This window comes from Lepisosteus platostomus, unplaced genomic scaffold, assembly GCF_059453375.1.
Source record: "Lepisosteus platostomus isolate fLepPlt1 unplaced genomic scaffold, fLepPlt1.hap1 Scaffold_84_H1, whole genome shotgun sequence".
Classification (NCBI taxonomy): domain Eukaryota; kingdom Metazoa; phylum Chordata; class Actinopteri; order Semionotiformes; family Lepisosteidae; genus Lepisosteus; species Lepisosteus platostomus.
In genome coordinates this window covers 26,113-41,785 of record NW_028291696.1, presented here as the reverse complement: position 1 = coordinate 41,785, position 15,673 = coordinate 26,113, and the positions used below count along the sequence as shown (strand labels likewise).

General features: G+C 51.0%; 4 non-coding genes across 4 annotated transcripts; 3 read left to right on the top strand and 1 right to left on the bottom strand.

Annotated features, from left to right (window-relative positions):
* Nucleotides 1-4,184: 4,184 nt before the first annotated feature.
* LOC148630990 (5S ribosomal RNA) lies at nt 4,185-4,303 on the bottom strand. The gene has a single exon (XR_015934919.1). It is a non-coding gene; the product is annotated as a 5S ribosomal RNA (ribosomal RNA).
* A 2,683-nt stretch (nt 4,304-6,986) lies between these two features.
* LOC148630989 (U1 spliceosomal RNA) lies at nt 6,987-7,150 on the top strand. Its single transcript, XR_015934910.1, has one exon. It is a non-coding gene; the product is annotated as a U1 spliceosomal RNA (small nuclear RNA).
* A 6,343-nt stretch (nt 7,151-13,493) lies between these two features.
* trnas-cga (transfer RNA serine (anticodon CGA)) lies at nt 13,494-13,575 on the top strand. The gene has a single exon. It is a non-coding gene; the product is annotated as a tRNA-Ser (tRNA).
* Nucleotides 13,576-14,532: 957 nt separating this feature from the next.
* trnag-gcc (transfer RNA glycine (anticodon GCC)) lies at nt 14,533-14,603 on the top strand. The gene has a single exon. It is a non-coding gene; the product is annotated as a tRNA-Gly (tRNA).
* The last annotated feature ends 1,070 nt before the right edge of the window (nt 14,604-15,673 follow it).

Here is a 15,673-nt window from a genome sequence, read left to right as displayed (position 1 = left end):
GTGCTACAGATGCCCTCCTCTCCTCCATCCAGTCCGTCACGGAGGATCTGCAACAGCTGGTGGGTGAGGGGGAAGAGGAGACTGGTGCATCGGCTGCACCCCTTTCCCCTCAGTGCTCCCAGGAGCTGGACTTGAGGAAAAGGAAAAATGACTCTGTTTTCTCCCCGAGCGAGGAGGAAGGAGAGCATGGCGATGGGGACAGCTGGAACCCCTCCACCCCTCCTTCTACCCCCTTCCTTGAAATGGACTCCGTGAACGCTTTTACTGCTGCCACCCTGATGAAGGCTCATTCAGAGGATGGCTGGCAGGAAATTGGTAAGAAGAAAAAGAAAAAGAAGAAGGTAACAGGTGAGACCGAAGAGAAATGTGTTTTGTAAAGACTGGTTCCACTTTCTTATGTAATATGGCTCTAAACATAATTTCTCTTAACACCAGAGGTATCAATGACAGAGTTAAATGCCAGTGTGTCTTTGATTACCTCCAGCAGAGAGAGGGAGATGTGTTGATGTTGCAGGAGTGTGCTTTAGCCTATCAAGAGAGGTATAAAAGCTTTGAAGATAGGTGGGATAAAGGGCCTTCTGTTTGGTCAGGGGACAATAACAACAGAGCCTCTGGCGTGGCCATTCTTTTCAAAGGATGGGCTTTCAAATTGAAAAGTATTCAGAGGGTCATAGATGGCAGGTTGCTGTGTGTGGATGTGGAATGGGGGACCGTTAACCTGCGGCTAATCAATGTGTATTGTCCTACTGACGTGGGAGGAAGGGTGGAGCTACTCAAGGCACTCTCTCCCCTATTGTTAAGTAGCACAGACGTGACAGTGGGAGGGGATTTTAATTGTATCTTAGAGCACACAGACAGGCAGTCTAGCTCTCCGATAAAATTGGATTCCAGCTCACTGGCCCTGCAAAACTTAGTTCAAGACTTTAAACTCTCAGACACATATAGATGTATATATCCCACAACAGCAGGATATACATGGTCAGGGAGGAATAGCAGCTCCAGAATTGACTATTGCTTTGTCTCAGAGAGAGTGAAAGTTGTTGGGGTCACTCTTCAGCCTGTCTTCTTCTCAGATCATCAGGCTTTAGGGTGTAGAGTGGAACTCCAGGGCGGGACTGTCTTTGGCCCAGGCCTCTGGAAACTCAACACAAAGCTGCTAGAGAACGAGGGGGTAGTATCCCGCTACAAGGAGAAACTATCACAGTGGCTGTCCTTGCAGTGTCTGTACGGGTCAGTAGGAGAGTGGTGGGAGGAGGTGAAGATGAGGACAAAGGCCTTTTTCATGGCTGAGAGAAGGAAGGCTGCTGCCAGACGGAGAGGAGTGCTAGCCAGGAAACAGAGGCAGCTGCAGCGTCTCTACACAATGCTGCACAGTGGCTTCGATGTGCTCGAGGATATCACCCTTTTAAAAAAGGACATCCGGAGCATAGCCGAAGAAAGTAGTCGAGGAGTGCTGTTAAGAAGCAGAGTGCAGTTCTTGGAAGAAAATGAGAAGTGTACTCGCCTCTTTTTCAGGAAAGTGGTAGGCTCCAAGTCTGTCATGGAAAGTGTTGTTGAGGAGGGACGAGAGAGAACAGAGCCGAGTGCTATCCTCTCCTGCAGCGAGGCCTTCTACTCAAGACTGTACAGCTCTACAGAGGTAAAGGATGAAGAAATTCATTTTTTTACCTCAAAGCTAGAAAACGTTTTGAGTGAAGAAGATAGGGAAGTACTTGAGAGGGATTTGACAGTAGAAGAGCTGAGATAGGCTATGGAGAGCTTACAGAAGGGGAAAACTTTGGGTGCTGACGGGCTGCCTAAAGAATTTTATTGCACCTTTTGGGATCTGCTTCAGGATCCGCTACTGCTCCTATTCGAGGAAAGCTATAAGACAGAATTGCTGCCTGACTCCTTAAGAGAAGGCACTATCTCTCTCTTGTTTAAGAAAGGAGCAAAGAATGACATAAAGAACTGGAGACCCCTCAGCCTCTTAGGCGTGGACGCTAAGATCCTGCGCCTACAAAATGTAGTGGCCTCACTGGTAGGGAAAGAACGGACTTGTGGGATAGCAGGACGCCTGATGAGCTACAACCTGGCCTTGTTGAGGGATGTCTGTCTGTACTCAGAGGATCGCTCCCTCCCTCTGTGCATTTTAGGTGTAGACCTAGAAAAGGCCTTTGACCACCTAAACCGGCAGTACTTAACATCGGTACTTGAGCACATGAAGTTTGGCCCCATCATGAGAAAGTGGATTAACCTGCTGTACACAGGTAGCAACAGCAGAGTAATGGTTAATGGCAATAGATCACGCCCCTTTGAAGTCTGTTCAGGGGTGAGGCAGGGCTGCCCATTAGCCCCCTTGTTATTCGTTTTGGCTATGGAGCCCTTAGCCTGTGCCTTGCGCCAGGATCAGGCCATTAATGGGATACCAGTGCCTGGAAGTGGGGGAGGAGAGGTAAAGACATCTCTATACATGGATGACGTCACCCTGCTCCTCTCTGACAATGCCTCAATTAGCAGAGCTCTGCAGTGCTGTGATCGTTTCTCTTTGGCTTCCTCCGCAAAAATTAACAAATCTAAGAGTGAGATTTTTTATCAGAACTGGAGGGAGCCAATAGAAGGACATGATCTCAGGCTGCAAGAGAAGAGAATTAAGGTCCTGGGGGTGTATTTTGGAGAAGAGATGGGAACAGTAAATTGGCAGAACAAATTGCCAATCTTAAACAAAAAACTGATGCAATGGAAGGACCGAGACCTCACCATGACAGGAAAGGTGCTGGTCATCAAAGCCGAGCTCTTGTCTGTCTTGAATTTTCTGGCTTCTACCTTCCCAATCCCACACCGTGTTGCGGCGGTGCTGAGGAGATTGATGTTTCAATTTCTATGGGGTGGGAAGCAGGAAAGACTCAGAAGGGAAATAATGTACAGGCCGCTACCCTCAGGGGGGAAGTCTGTCCCAGATATTGCTACGAAGCTGCTGTGCATTTTCCTGGCCTCTGTGCTGAGAGGCTTTGCAACAGCACCTGCAGCGCGTACCTGGACTTATTTTTCCAGGCTCTGGGTAGGTAGGGAGGTGTTCAGAGTGTGGGGTGTCAGACCCAAGCTGGACGTCCCACTCTCTGACACATGCCCTGCAATTTATGGGACAGTTAAAAGTTTTCTAAGATCTCACCCAATTGGCCATATTCCCTTCCGAGATGTCAGGGTCCAAAAACTGGAAGATTTCGTTGCACCCCAGAATAATAGGCAGACCCCTGTGGGCATTTTAACATCAGCCCAAACAAGGAAGGTGTGGAAACACACATCCTCTAAGTTTCTGTGCAACATTCACAGAGATTTAGCCTGGAGTGTCGTCCACCAGTGCTTACCTGTACGAACTTTCTTGTACCGTAGGGGCCTCGCTGCGTTAGGGTGGGCTGCGGCGAGGAGGAGACTGTGACCCATCTCCTGTGGTCCTGTTTTTTTGCTAAGGCCTTCTGGGCACAGTTTGAAGATTGGTTGCAGGCTCTCTCGCCCCAATTTACCCTGACCGCTGCTTTCGTCATATACGGCATCTCTCCTGTCAAACTTCCTCCTGACGTGTTTGACAGGATCTGGGCCGTGGTGAACAGTGGGAAAGACGCCCTGTGGAGAGTGAGGAACATGGGGCTGTTCAAAGGCATCGAGGTCCCAGTCAAGGCAGCAGGTAGCCTGGCCCTGTTCATCACCCGAGAGAACTATTACCTCAGAGATCTGTGGAGAGAAGGGAGGGAGGAAGCAGAAAATCTGTGGGAAATAGAGAGCATAGGTCAATATCTCAAGAGACTGTGAAAAACATTATCATGTTTAAGTAAAGAATGTGATTTGCACCAGAAAAAAATAAATTGTTACTATGTAACTGTTACCGTGTCAAAATGTAATGAGATGTGATCATATATACTGTTTTAAGTATGTATATTAATGTAAAGCTTTCTGATTTGTGATGTCCTGTATTTTATTGTGAAAAGAAAATAAAGTTCTTAAAAATCGAAAAATCGAAATCGATTTAGAGGCAGCTTCGATATTCGTTTTACAGACGGGTTTTTTTTCTTTGAATATGGGTCACACACATGCCACAGCAACAAAACATCTTTAGAGATGAGGCTATAGATCACCTTTCCATCCTGCAGGTTTTCCTCCCAAAGCCTACGGCACCAACGGCGACCCCTGCTGGCCGGGAGAGCAAAAGCTTACAGCACCTGGTATTCCCAGGCAGTCTCCCATCCAAGTACTAACCAGGCCCAACGCTGCTTAGCTTCCGAGATCAGACGAGATCGGGCGTGTTCAGGGTGGTGTGGCCATAAGCGAAAGCCCCGGCGCCTGACTCGCTACTTGAAGCTGTGTGTGGCGGGGGTTCCGTGCCCCCCGAGCGGGACTGAAGGATCGTTCGTGTGCAACTCTTTGGAAAGGAGCTGCTTTCCAAATCGCATTGCGTGCCTGGATGTTGGCGAATGCGCTCCCTTGTGTTGGCTCGTCCCGCACTGGAGGAGGACAAACAATCTGCACGGAGGAGCACCAGGCAAGTCTTCACCAGACAAAAACCTCCAGTGCACAGCACTCTGGAAACATTTCGGGGCTTTCGCATGTTTATTTCAGCACGTAAAGCGCACCGGTCCAACACGTCGGCCGGGCGCGCGGCGCCTCCGCCCCCTTGTGGCCTTGCGGCGTCAGAGCAAGAGGCTCCTTCTCGCTGCCCTTCCGCTGTGTTGCAGGACCCGGAGCGCGCACTTTGTGGGGGGCAGGGGACCGCGTTCGCGCTCTGCCCCCGGTCTCTTGCGCGAGTACTAAATCTCACGGACAGGGGGGCCTCGTCATTGATTGTTACAGGTGAGACGGGGATTAGGAGGAGACCCCGACTGATGGGTAAAGGGGAGCACTAACACCAGAGGGACACCCCCGGCGTCTCTTTTTGAGAGACGCCCTGGGGTTTCCTAATGGCCAAGGAGGGTCGGGACCTCGGTTTGACCTCTGTTTGTGCAGCAGAGTGTCGCCATCAGGAGGCTGGGGCGTAAAAGAGCCACACAGCCCGCAGGGTGAGTGCTCCCTACTGGTCCCAGGCACACCTCTTGCAGGAGCAGCAGCAACCGGAGCTTTTCCGGGGTGGAATCTCCCATCCGGGTGCCGGCCAGGCTCACACCTGCTGGGCTGCCCCGGGGGTGAGCCCAGTCGAGAGTCGCAGGGCCAGATCTAGTCACCGGGGAGAAACGATACAAGTGAAGGATTGCTCGGCTCTCGGCACTTGAAAAGACCGACAAATGTCTCGTTCCCGCCGGAGCTGAAGGAGCTGCTTTCCAAATCGCATTGCGTGCCTGGATGTTGGCGAATGCGCTCCCTTGTGTTGGCTCGTCCCGCACTGGAGGAGGACAAACAATCTGCACGGAGGAGCACCAGGCAAGTCTTCACCAGACAAAAACCTCCAGTGCACAGCACTCTGGAAACATTTCGGGGCTGTCACGTGTTTATTTCAGCACGTAAAGCGCACCGGTCCAACACGTCGGCCGGGCGCGCGGCGCCTCCGCCCCCTTGTGGCCTTGCGGCGTCAGAGCAAGAGGCTCCTTCTCGCTGCCCTTCCGCTGTGTTGCAGGGCCCCGAGAGGGAACCCGGAGCGCGCAATTTGTGGGGGGCGGGGGACTGCGTTTGCGCTCTGCCCCCGGTCTCTTGCGCGAGTACTAAATCTCACGGACAGGGGGGCCTCGTCATTGATTGTTACAGGTGAGACGGGGATTAGGAGGAGACCCCGACTGATGGGTAAAGGAGAGCACTAACACCAGAGGGACACCCCCGGCGTCTCTTTTTGAGAGACGCCCTGGGGTTTCCTAATGGCCAAGGAGGGTCGGGACCTCGGTTTGACGCCTCCCCCGAAGGACGGCGCCTGTTTGTGCAGCAGAGTGTCGCCATCAGGAGGCTGGGGCGTAAGAGAGCCACACAGCTCGCAGGGTGAGCGCTCCCTGCTGGTCCCAGTCACATCTCTTGCAGGAGCAGCAGCAACCGGAGCTTTTCTGGGGGGGAATCTCCCATCCGGGTGCCGGCCAGGCTCACACCTGCTGGGCTGCCCCGGGTTGAGCCAAGTCGAGAGTCGCAGGGCCAGATCTAGTCACCGGGGAGAAACGATACAAGTGAAGGATTGCTTGGCTCTCGGCACTTGAAAAGACCGACAAATGTCTCGTTCCCGCCGGAGCTGAATGTACCCGCATGTGTGGTGTCGTCTTCTTCCCGCGCCCCACTGTGTTTGCTGTATTGTCTCTGAAGCCGGCCCCCCCGAGACGAGACGGGCTGTTCCTGTGCCCCAATTAACACTTTACAGGTGCCATTCCCCGGCATTGTGGCCATTGTCGGTGCTCACACGCATTAAGATAAGGCGGAGGAGAGCGGGGCATGCCCAGCGGCAGACATTCAAGGAGGGGGCAGTGCGAGGTGAGGTGAGGTGAGGTGCGACACGCCGGAGCCCCGACGCAGCTAATGTGGAGCACTTGTTGGACTGGCATCGAAAGGACGTGTGCGCACGGAGCGAGCCTTCCCTGCGGCGGAGCGCAGGAACTTTCTCCCCCCCTCCCGCTGCAGGAGTTGTGTGCGCTGCAGCGGTGCCGAGAGAAAAGCACAGAAGGCAGCAGGCTCTGGAGAGCAGGTAAGAGACGGAGCCTTGTGGGCAGGCGAGCAGGCCCGTTTTTTGGAAATTGCTGAAAAGGTTTGTTCGGTGTGTGGCAGGCGCACGTCGCGAGCTTGCTTTGCGATCTGCCGGTCTGGAGTTATGCAAATGAGGCCGAATTGCATCCCGGGACATGCTGCGAATGCGCAACGGCGACTGCAGATGTGTAGGAAATGGCGCGCTCGTTTTCTCGTTTTGCCCACACTTTTGAGTGTTAGTGTGGCGTGTGAGTGTGCGAAAGAGTGGGCCCAGCAGGAGGCGGTGGCGTGCGGGGCGAGGAGGTGGCCTAGGCTGCGCGATTTGTGCTGTGGGTGCAGGCCGCTTGCAGGGGCCTGTACAACTCATACTTACCTGGCAGGGGAGATACCTTGATCAAGAAGGAGGTTCACCCAGGGCGAGGCCCGGCCATTGCACTCCGGCTGTGCTGACCCCTGCGAATTCCCCAAATGTGGGAATCTCGACTGCATACTTTCTGGTAGTGGGGAACTGCGTTCGCGCTCTCCCCTGATGTGCTTGGTCCAAAATCAGATATGGGAGGGTTAGGACACCACGAGCTGCGTGGCTGCGGAAGGATCCCGGTTCGACAGGAGTGGACGCCGCTGCTGGTTCTCGCTGGCTTTTAGTTAGGGGTCCGGAGAAGCATCTCAAGCTGGTTCCACTACTCCTTCCGGACGTTCATTCCCTTTTCAAAGTCAGTCGTTTTGCTGTAGTCTGCGTTCTTTAGGCTGATTATCGAGGTTAGCCTTTATTTGGTCATGGGGGGCCTCGGTACTATATGCTGAGTCTAAAGACAGTTTCACACGTTTTCTGATTGCTCGGTTCTGTACCAGTGCAGACATGTCAAAACAGTGAAAAACTTTTAGATATCCAGATATTTTTCTTTACTTGCTGCTGAAATTGCACATAAAACCAAACTGTTTCCTAAGTTTAAAAGTTAAGGATTGCAATTACCACCAATGTCTGGCTAAAACTATCCTTTTAATTTGCTTTTGACATGCAATAATTAAGAGAGTTTAGCATTTAGAAAGTGTATTATCACAATCTCCAAACTTGACCATCAATTTGATATGTACAGTATATGGAATAGAAAAAACTGCAAAATTGGTAAAAATTCGTAATCGAGGAAACAACAAACCAACACATTTCCTACATTTCAAATGCATCCTAGAGCACAGTAAAGGCATTAGAAAAAATCCAGGTGTTGTCCAACACTAACCCTAACCCTAGTTCGGGCCCTTACGAACCACACCTCCACAACCTTGCCTACAAATACAGTGCCCAAAATGTAACCCAGATGACTCCAAATCAGCCAGAAACATTCAAAGTTGCACATTTAAAGTATTTTAATGTGTCACCTGTGAAAAACTTTCAGATATCCAGATCTTTTTCTTTACTTGCTGCTGAAATTGCAAATAAAACCAAACTGTTTCCTAGGTTTAAAAGGTAAGGATTGCAATTTTCGGCTCGGGAAACATCATGACCAGTGTCCTGCATGTTTTCTGTGTATAGCTGTCTTTTAAAGCATACAGAATTCATTCGAAATCATTGATTTCTCCAATTAACAAGGGTCCCTCTTTTAACCTGCGAGAAGCATTCTTTCAATGTAACAGATTTACTCCGGGGAAAGGATTCAGAGTCCGAAGTGCGGACTGATGGCGCACAGAGGGTCCATATACTGTGGATCCCTCAGTGATCTTCCGCGTATTCAAACCGCCAGCGTGTGACTCCCCTGTCCCCGTGACCTCATTGCTCTGCTCTGTCCTCTGTGCAGCCGAGCCCGACTCACGGTTTAAGTGAAAAAAAATATGCCCTCAACGTGAGATTTACTCTGGAGCGAGGATAGATGTTACCTTTTTATCATTGAACAGGATGTATGTGATGTGGTGACTAGGTTCAATTTTGTATCCTCTTTAAAAGATAAAGGACTGGGTTGAGCGTGATTTACCAACCTTTCAGCAAAGTACCCGACGTGCGCACCGTTTAAGCTGCCTAGACTCGGCAGTTTAACTCTTCTCCATTAGCAGGGTTAAGGTTAAAGAAAAAAAAACATTGCTGACTTCTTTTTTTTTTGCCAGCCGCTAGCGCTGATTAGCAAGGTTTGTATTTCATGTTTTGCAAGTTGCATCCATTTTATGAAAAAAAAGTCGCGTTAAAGACAGGAAATGAATACTTGCATTTAATTAAGTCTAGCCGTAGGCGGTTGTCCATAATGACCCGTTCTGTTCGAGAAGACGGAACAAAAAAGGCACCACTGGGATTCAGACCCAGGGTCTCCTGTTTACTAGACAAGTGCTTTAACCAACTAAGCCACGGCACCCCGGGAGCACTGTCCTTTTGCAGCCACTTGGACACACCACTCAGACACATCTGCATTCGGTGTGTGCTCCGCCTGCTCGCGGAGCAAGTTGCCACCTTTACATACAATAGCAACATCGACACCAAGAGAAAGGATGACAAATGGCTTTTATCTGGAACTTTTCATGTCCAAGGAGCTCAATGTGCTTTCTGTGTACAACAGGGCCACTGAACTGCACACTGGCCACTGAACCACAGCAGTGGCTTGCTGGCTTGACATCTCCCAAGGAAAATGTTGAAATCGCATGTGGAACAGGAAAATGACCCTCGAGTACGAGGGGAAAAAAAGAAAAAGATCATCTGGAGTGCACCAAGCCATGTCCGGACAGCCTAGCTTCCTCGACGAGGTGGCCGAGTGGTTAAGGAGATGGACTGCTGATCCATTGTGCTCTGCACGCATTGGTTCAAATCCCTTTCTTGTCGCTCTCCATGTTTGACGTTGGCCATCCTGTTGTTTGCTCCGGTTCTAGAGCCGTACATTTTCTAGCGGTGGCTGAACATGGTATAATAGGCTAACGTTGGTATCGAGCAGTGACAGTATTTACGTGCCGCTGCTGCCAAGTGGCTCTGGGTTGAGACCGCGTTTTCACTTACTTGCAACGCAAACGGAGAAAGCGATTTTTGACAGTCTCTCGAGAGACTGCGCTAGGTGTTTAGGGATAGACTTTGTCAGTTCCCCCTGGGATGATGGCCTCTCAAATAGTTTGTGATTCCCCTAGACGTTTATACAGTAGAAGCCTGCTTCGTGGCTTAAATCCAAGCTAAGGAAACGAGTTAGAGGTCTGATGCAGAACTGCGAATTCGATGAACGGGAACACTACAGTACATTGCACTGTATGTGTGAGGAAAGCTGCCCCCTTCAGTCCCTTGTCGACCGAACAGAGGACTGTAAAGGATACTGCCAAGAAACTTAAGGATGCTGGTTGGAATCCAGCTCCAAAGAAGCCCCTTTGGGTGTTATGTCATCAAAAAGTAAGAACAGCGAATCTCCCTTTGATCAAAAGTGCAACAGAGCTGTTTTCCGTGGAGCAGGTTTCAGACCCGTAGACCTGTTTTATTTGTAGGGCAGGGCGCATTCCCAAACGCGAATCTCCTGTTTTAGAAGTGCTTTGGGCGGTGTAGCGGCGATGCTTATTAATAAGAAAGAATTAAGTGTTTCTGAGCTTTCCCAAATTAGGCCTTATCTCTCTGTTCATCTCTGTGGTGCAGCCACAGAGAAACTATTCATGCAGGCTGATTTAAGGTTTCCCTTGATAAGGGACAGCTCCCAAAGGGGGATGCACTTAGCTAAGCCTGGCTATCATGATCAATGGTCATCCATTGGTGCCTATCTGTCTAGGGAGTGCCAGATGGACATCTGGACTGCATTCCTAAGTGTCAGGAGTAAGTGACTCATATCTCACCTTGATCAACCAATCAGGGACTGGTAGGGCCGAGTAACCCACGTGGGACTCTGATGCCCATGGAACTTTCAGCCAATCAACGAGCTGAAGTTCCTCCAGGTAAAAACAGGCAACACAGAGAGCCTGAGAGATTCAGTGGGAATTCAGTAGAGAATTCTGTGGAGTTTTCTAAAGGGAATTCAAAGGAGAATTCCAGGGCAGGACAGCCCAGGAGCAGAAGGCTCTCAAGGGCAGGACATTCTCACAGCGCGCCTCCTGACCATCCTGAGACTCAGCCCGGACAACCACGGAACGGCCAGTGTGTCCGAGTGCCAGAACTTTCCTTTGTTCTAAGGGTCTAGAGCGGAGGTTGCCAGAGAATAACCAGAGGATCCACCCGAGGTTAGCACCAGCAGCAGGCCTCGAGAACAGGTCGGAACTGTGGACAGTTGAATCACTATTCAGAACTAGCTCTTCATCAGGAACGAACCGGTCTTCTTCTTGACTTGCTGGGACCCACAGTCATCTTTTCTCCTGTGCACAAACTTTGCTAGTTAAAGCCAACACTAACTAGCCGGTCAGTGAGCATCAGCAGCGCACCGTCGCAACCCGCACAGCACAGCCTGGCACCTAGACAGAGAGCGTGGATTGGACAACAACAAGCCTGCAACTGTTTCTTTGTGCCCGCAGGAGATCTGAATCCCCAGAGATTGGATGAGTATTCAACTTCACTGCATTACTGCTCGAGAATTCAATTGTTATCCCAACCAGTTGATATCAATTTAATTCCTAAGAGTTATGTACTTGTTTTCAGTATCTAATGTAGAAGTTATAACCAGGTTCATTTATGAAATGGTCTAAATGAATGATATACTGAACGTATGTCCTCTTGATATGTGTAACACTTTGTAACTGACTGAATATATACCTTTTGTATTCTGATAACCCTCTCGATAAGATCTGTTCGTTTTACATGCATATTCTATGTATTGTAACGCCCTCGCCTGGTGGTGAGGAGGAAGCGCCCCCAGGCACTCGTAGTACCGCTGGGCATGCTGGGAGTGGTAGCCGGAGTGCGGCCTAAGCGAGAGAAGCTCGCCCCACACCCAAAGTCTGTCAAGGCCCTGTGCATCCTGTGGGAGGCCTTGGAGGTAAAGGACGGGGTGCTGTGCCGGGGGTGGCGGGTACCCTCCAGTGGCGAGGTACGGTGGCAGCTGATGTTGCCTTGGTCGCTCCGCGGGGCGGTGCTCCGAGCAGTGCATGGCCAGCCGGGCGTGGGGCACTTCGGCGGTAAAAATACCCTGCAGCGCCTCCGAGGCCATTTTTATTGGGGTCTTTGCCACCGGGACGTGGAGCGGTACTGCCGAACGTGTGCAGTGTGCGTGGCGCAGAAGGGTCCCCCCGAGCGGTCTCGGGCCCCCCTCCAACAACACCAGGCGGGGGCTCCTATGGAGCGGGTGTGGGTGGACGTTTTGGGCCCGTTTCCGCGCACCGAGGCCGGGAACCTCTACGTCTTGGTGGCCATGGATTATTTTATGAAGTGGCTGGAGGCCTTCGCCCTACCGGACTAGAGTGCCCCCATGGTGGCCGATGCACTGCTGGAGGGGATGTTTGCCAGGCTGGGGGTGCCGGAGGAGTTACATAGTGACCAGGGGCGTAACGTCGAGTCCCAGGTCTTCGCCAGAGTGTGCCAGCGCCTGGGGATCACAAGACGCGGACCACACCGCTGCATCCCCAGAGCAACGGGTTGGTGGAGCGGTTTAATCGTACCCTCACCACCCAGCTGGCCACCCTGGTGTCCCGGCACCAACGGGACTGGGACCGCCACCTCCCCTTTGCGCTCTGGGCGTATCGGACCGCGGTCCAGGAATCCACCGGGTGCACCCCGGCCTCGCTCATGCTGGGCCGGGAAATGTGAACCCCGGTGGACCTGGTCTCCGGCCCGCTGCCCGGAGACGGGTCGGCACCGCTGGCTGGACCGGACTACGAGTGGGACCTGCGGCAGCGGATGCAGCAGGTGCACAGCTTTGCACGGACCCACTTGACACAGGCGGGGGTCCGGTAGAAGCGGCACTACGACCTGCGCTGCAGGGGGCCTGCCTTCCAGCCCGGGGACTCGGTTTGGGTGTACAACCCGTGCCGCCGCAAATGCCTCAGCCCTAAGCTGGCGCCATCATGGGAGGGGCCCGCTGAGGTACTCTGGGTGGTGGGCGAGGTCTGCTACCATGTCCGGTTGCAAACACGGGGGAGAGTGGTGGTCCTGCACCGAGACCGCCTGGCCCCCTACCGACCCGGGAGGAGGAGCCGTGTGGGGAGGCTCTAGAGGACCAGCCGGGGCTGGAGCCGGCCGATAGTGGGGCATCCGTGGGTCGCCAGCCGTCACCGTGGCGCAGCGGCTGCTCACGCAGGGTTCCACAGCAGTTAGCCGAGTATGAGTACAGCCTGAGGGGGGTTTTCGACGTCGGCGAGACGCCAGACGCTTCAGGTTTTTAAGGAGTAAGAGTGCAGGGGGTGTCTAAACCTGCAATCCAGTGTGTTGAAGTATTTCACAACACTACCCCTAGCACATCTGGAAATAAATCCTCATAATGATTATTGCCCTGGGCATGTACCAAAAAATCACTGAGCATATATATATATATATCACTGTGTTGAAGCTAGAGACACAGAATAAGTGCAAACACATCCTAAATACAGTGTTCCTGCACCTGTGACCTCATCCAGAATGTATCATTTTTTGAAAGGGATTGCTGTCAGAATGCACAACTGAATCCCAAACAGAATCTCTAGTCAAATATGATCATTTGTGAAACAGGCAAATGAGTCTCTCAGGTGCCCATTGCTCATTTTCAGACACAATTATGCAATACTTTCACATGCAATACACATGAACATGCAATACTTTTCAGCTGCATTTTGACATCCGGACGGGGAGACTTTATCATTTGAACGTGAAGCCAGCCTTAAACCCTCTGAGGCGTGTCTGTCTGCCGGCACGTATTTTGTCAAAGGTATTTATTTTTTTTAACGGAGAGCGACTTTGAAAAGGTTTCCGCAGCCACGTCGCACGCCGTGTTAGATTAAAGGAGGAATGCGGCGATGGCGAACTCGCTGTAGTCGTGGCCGAGTGGTTAAGGCGATGGACTCGAAATCCATTGGGGACTCCCTGCGCAGGTTCGAATCCTGCCGACTACGGCATCTGCCGCACGTCTCCTTGTGCCTGCGCGGCAAAGGCGAAGTGCTGCTTCTCCTTTCCTGGTACTATAAAAACGCTGAATTGCTTGGCCCCGCTGCCATGGAAATGAGTTCTTCAGATAACCACACATCTTGCGTTTGCACCTCTGGTGTTCTACTTATGCCTTTGAAAACGTAAAGAATAAAACTGAAAGAACCGACACAATATGTAGGTGCTCGTAAAGCACGCATTAAAGAACTGTTAACAGCAAGGGTTTCAGTGGGTTAACTGAGGAGAAGGCGTGATCGCTAATTGTTGACTTTTTATTTGGTGTTAGAAACACTCTTACTGTGCATGACGTGCAACAAATGTAGCCACAGAAATTGCATCACCCTTTCATGTATGCTATTGCAGACACCAACGTTGCCTAGATATAAAACCGAAATAGCCGTGGGTTTGCTTGCTGGTCTGAAGGATCTCTCTTCGAATCTCTATCATTTGTCAATTGAAGTAAAAGGTGCTGCAATCTGATACGTTCAGAATCAAACCCGCAGCTGTTGTTCGACTTTATTTCTTGACTAATTACAACTGAGTGTCGCATGAGCAGTTACGTAAACTTGTCTGATATATTTGAACACAAATGCCGTTCTTCAATTAAAACTAACAGTACATTGTCAGGGACATTCAGTTCTATACAAACAAGAGACAGACGAGAATATTTAGTATATAATAGACAGAAAGAGGTTCGAATCCTGCCGACTACGTTGTCCACCTCCTGTCTTTGTGTTTCGGCGCAAGCAAAGAAGCGCGCCTGTTTGGTGTTCCTGGTGGTTTTAAAACGCCCAATCGCTTGTACCCGCTGCCTTGGAAATAAGTTCTTCAGCGTCCGCGAATGGCATTTTGCAGCTGGAAGCAGATGTCGACGCGTTTTGCACAGAGCACCAAAAAAGCGTCTTTTTTGAAGGCCCAGGCACTGAGCATTGGTGGTTCAGTGGTAGAATTCTCGCCTGCCACGCGGGAGGCTCGGGTTCAATTCCCGGCCAATGCAGTGGCTTTTGCAGCGAGCGTCTCCATCACTTGCATCCCCTTGCAACTCGCAACTGAAAACCCACTGAAGCTAAGCAGGTGTGAGCCAGGTTAGTACCCGGATGAGGGTGAGCTACAGGGAAAAACAAACCTTCCAGCTGGAAGCGGTGTTAATGGTGCCGGCGGGGGGGCGCTCACCCCGAGGTCTGTGTGGGTCCCAATGCCCCAGTATAGTGACGGAGATGCTGTGTTGTAAAAGGGCGCTGTCTTTTGGATGAGATGTAAAACCGAGGTCACAGCGCTCTGTGGTCATTCAAAATGACCACCAAAACCTTTGACAAAAGCTCTTAGTAATTGATGGTCTTCAATAATGCTTCTCCTTTAGGTACATTTTAAATCAGCTGAAAAATGCTGTGAAATGGGGGGGCACTTCAGGCCAGTGTAGGATTTGGGTTACAAGAACCATGAAACTGCGCGAGAAAGCCCGTACACTGAATTACACGGCTTTCTATTCAAAGGAGGACAAAAGAAATTCCCTGAGTTCGATTTCTTGCAGCACAGAGAGGAGCACTGTTATGAGGCTGGTTAGCTCAGTTGGTTAGCGCGTGGTGCTAATAACGCCAAGGTCATGGGTTTGAGCCTCGTACGGGCCAGGTCCTTTTCTCCTCTCTTACCGAAGCTGTTAGGTTCCTTTCCGTGGTGAGAGGGGTTGTCATGCAACGCTGCCACATAGTGCCGACAGACAAGAGTATTGCAGGAGAAGAGAAAAGTGTTTGAAGATTTAAGAGTGTCTTAGGTGGAGCCAAAATCAAGTGTCACAAATGCAAGTGGGAGGATTTCCAATGTTTAATATGGTAAAAATAAGCGGAAGTTATCTGCCGGTCCGGCACAGTCTGCCATGCTTTTGTCATATACTGTAAAGTGGTGTCGAACTGGGTGTCGAACTGGAGCCTCACCATTTGCATATGTGAGGCTCCAGTTATACATCGAGTGTCACATTAAATGACGAAAATGAAGAGTTAAAGCAGCTGGAGAGGTTTTCTTACAACTTTTGAGCTGACAGTTTTGGAAAATGTTTCCTTCACGCTGCAC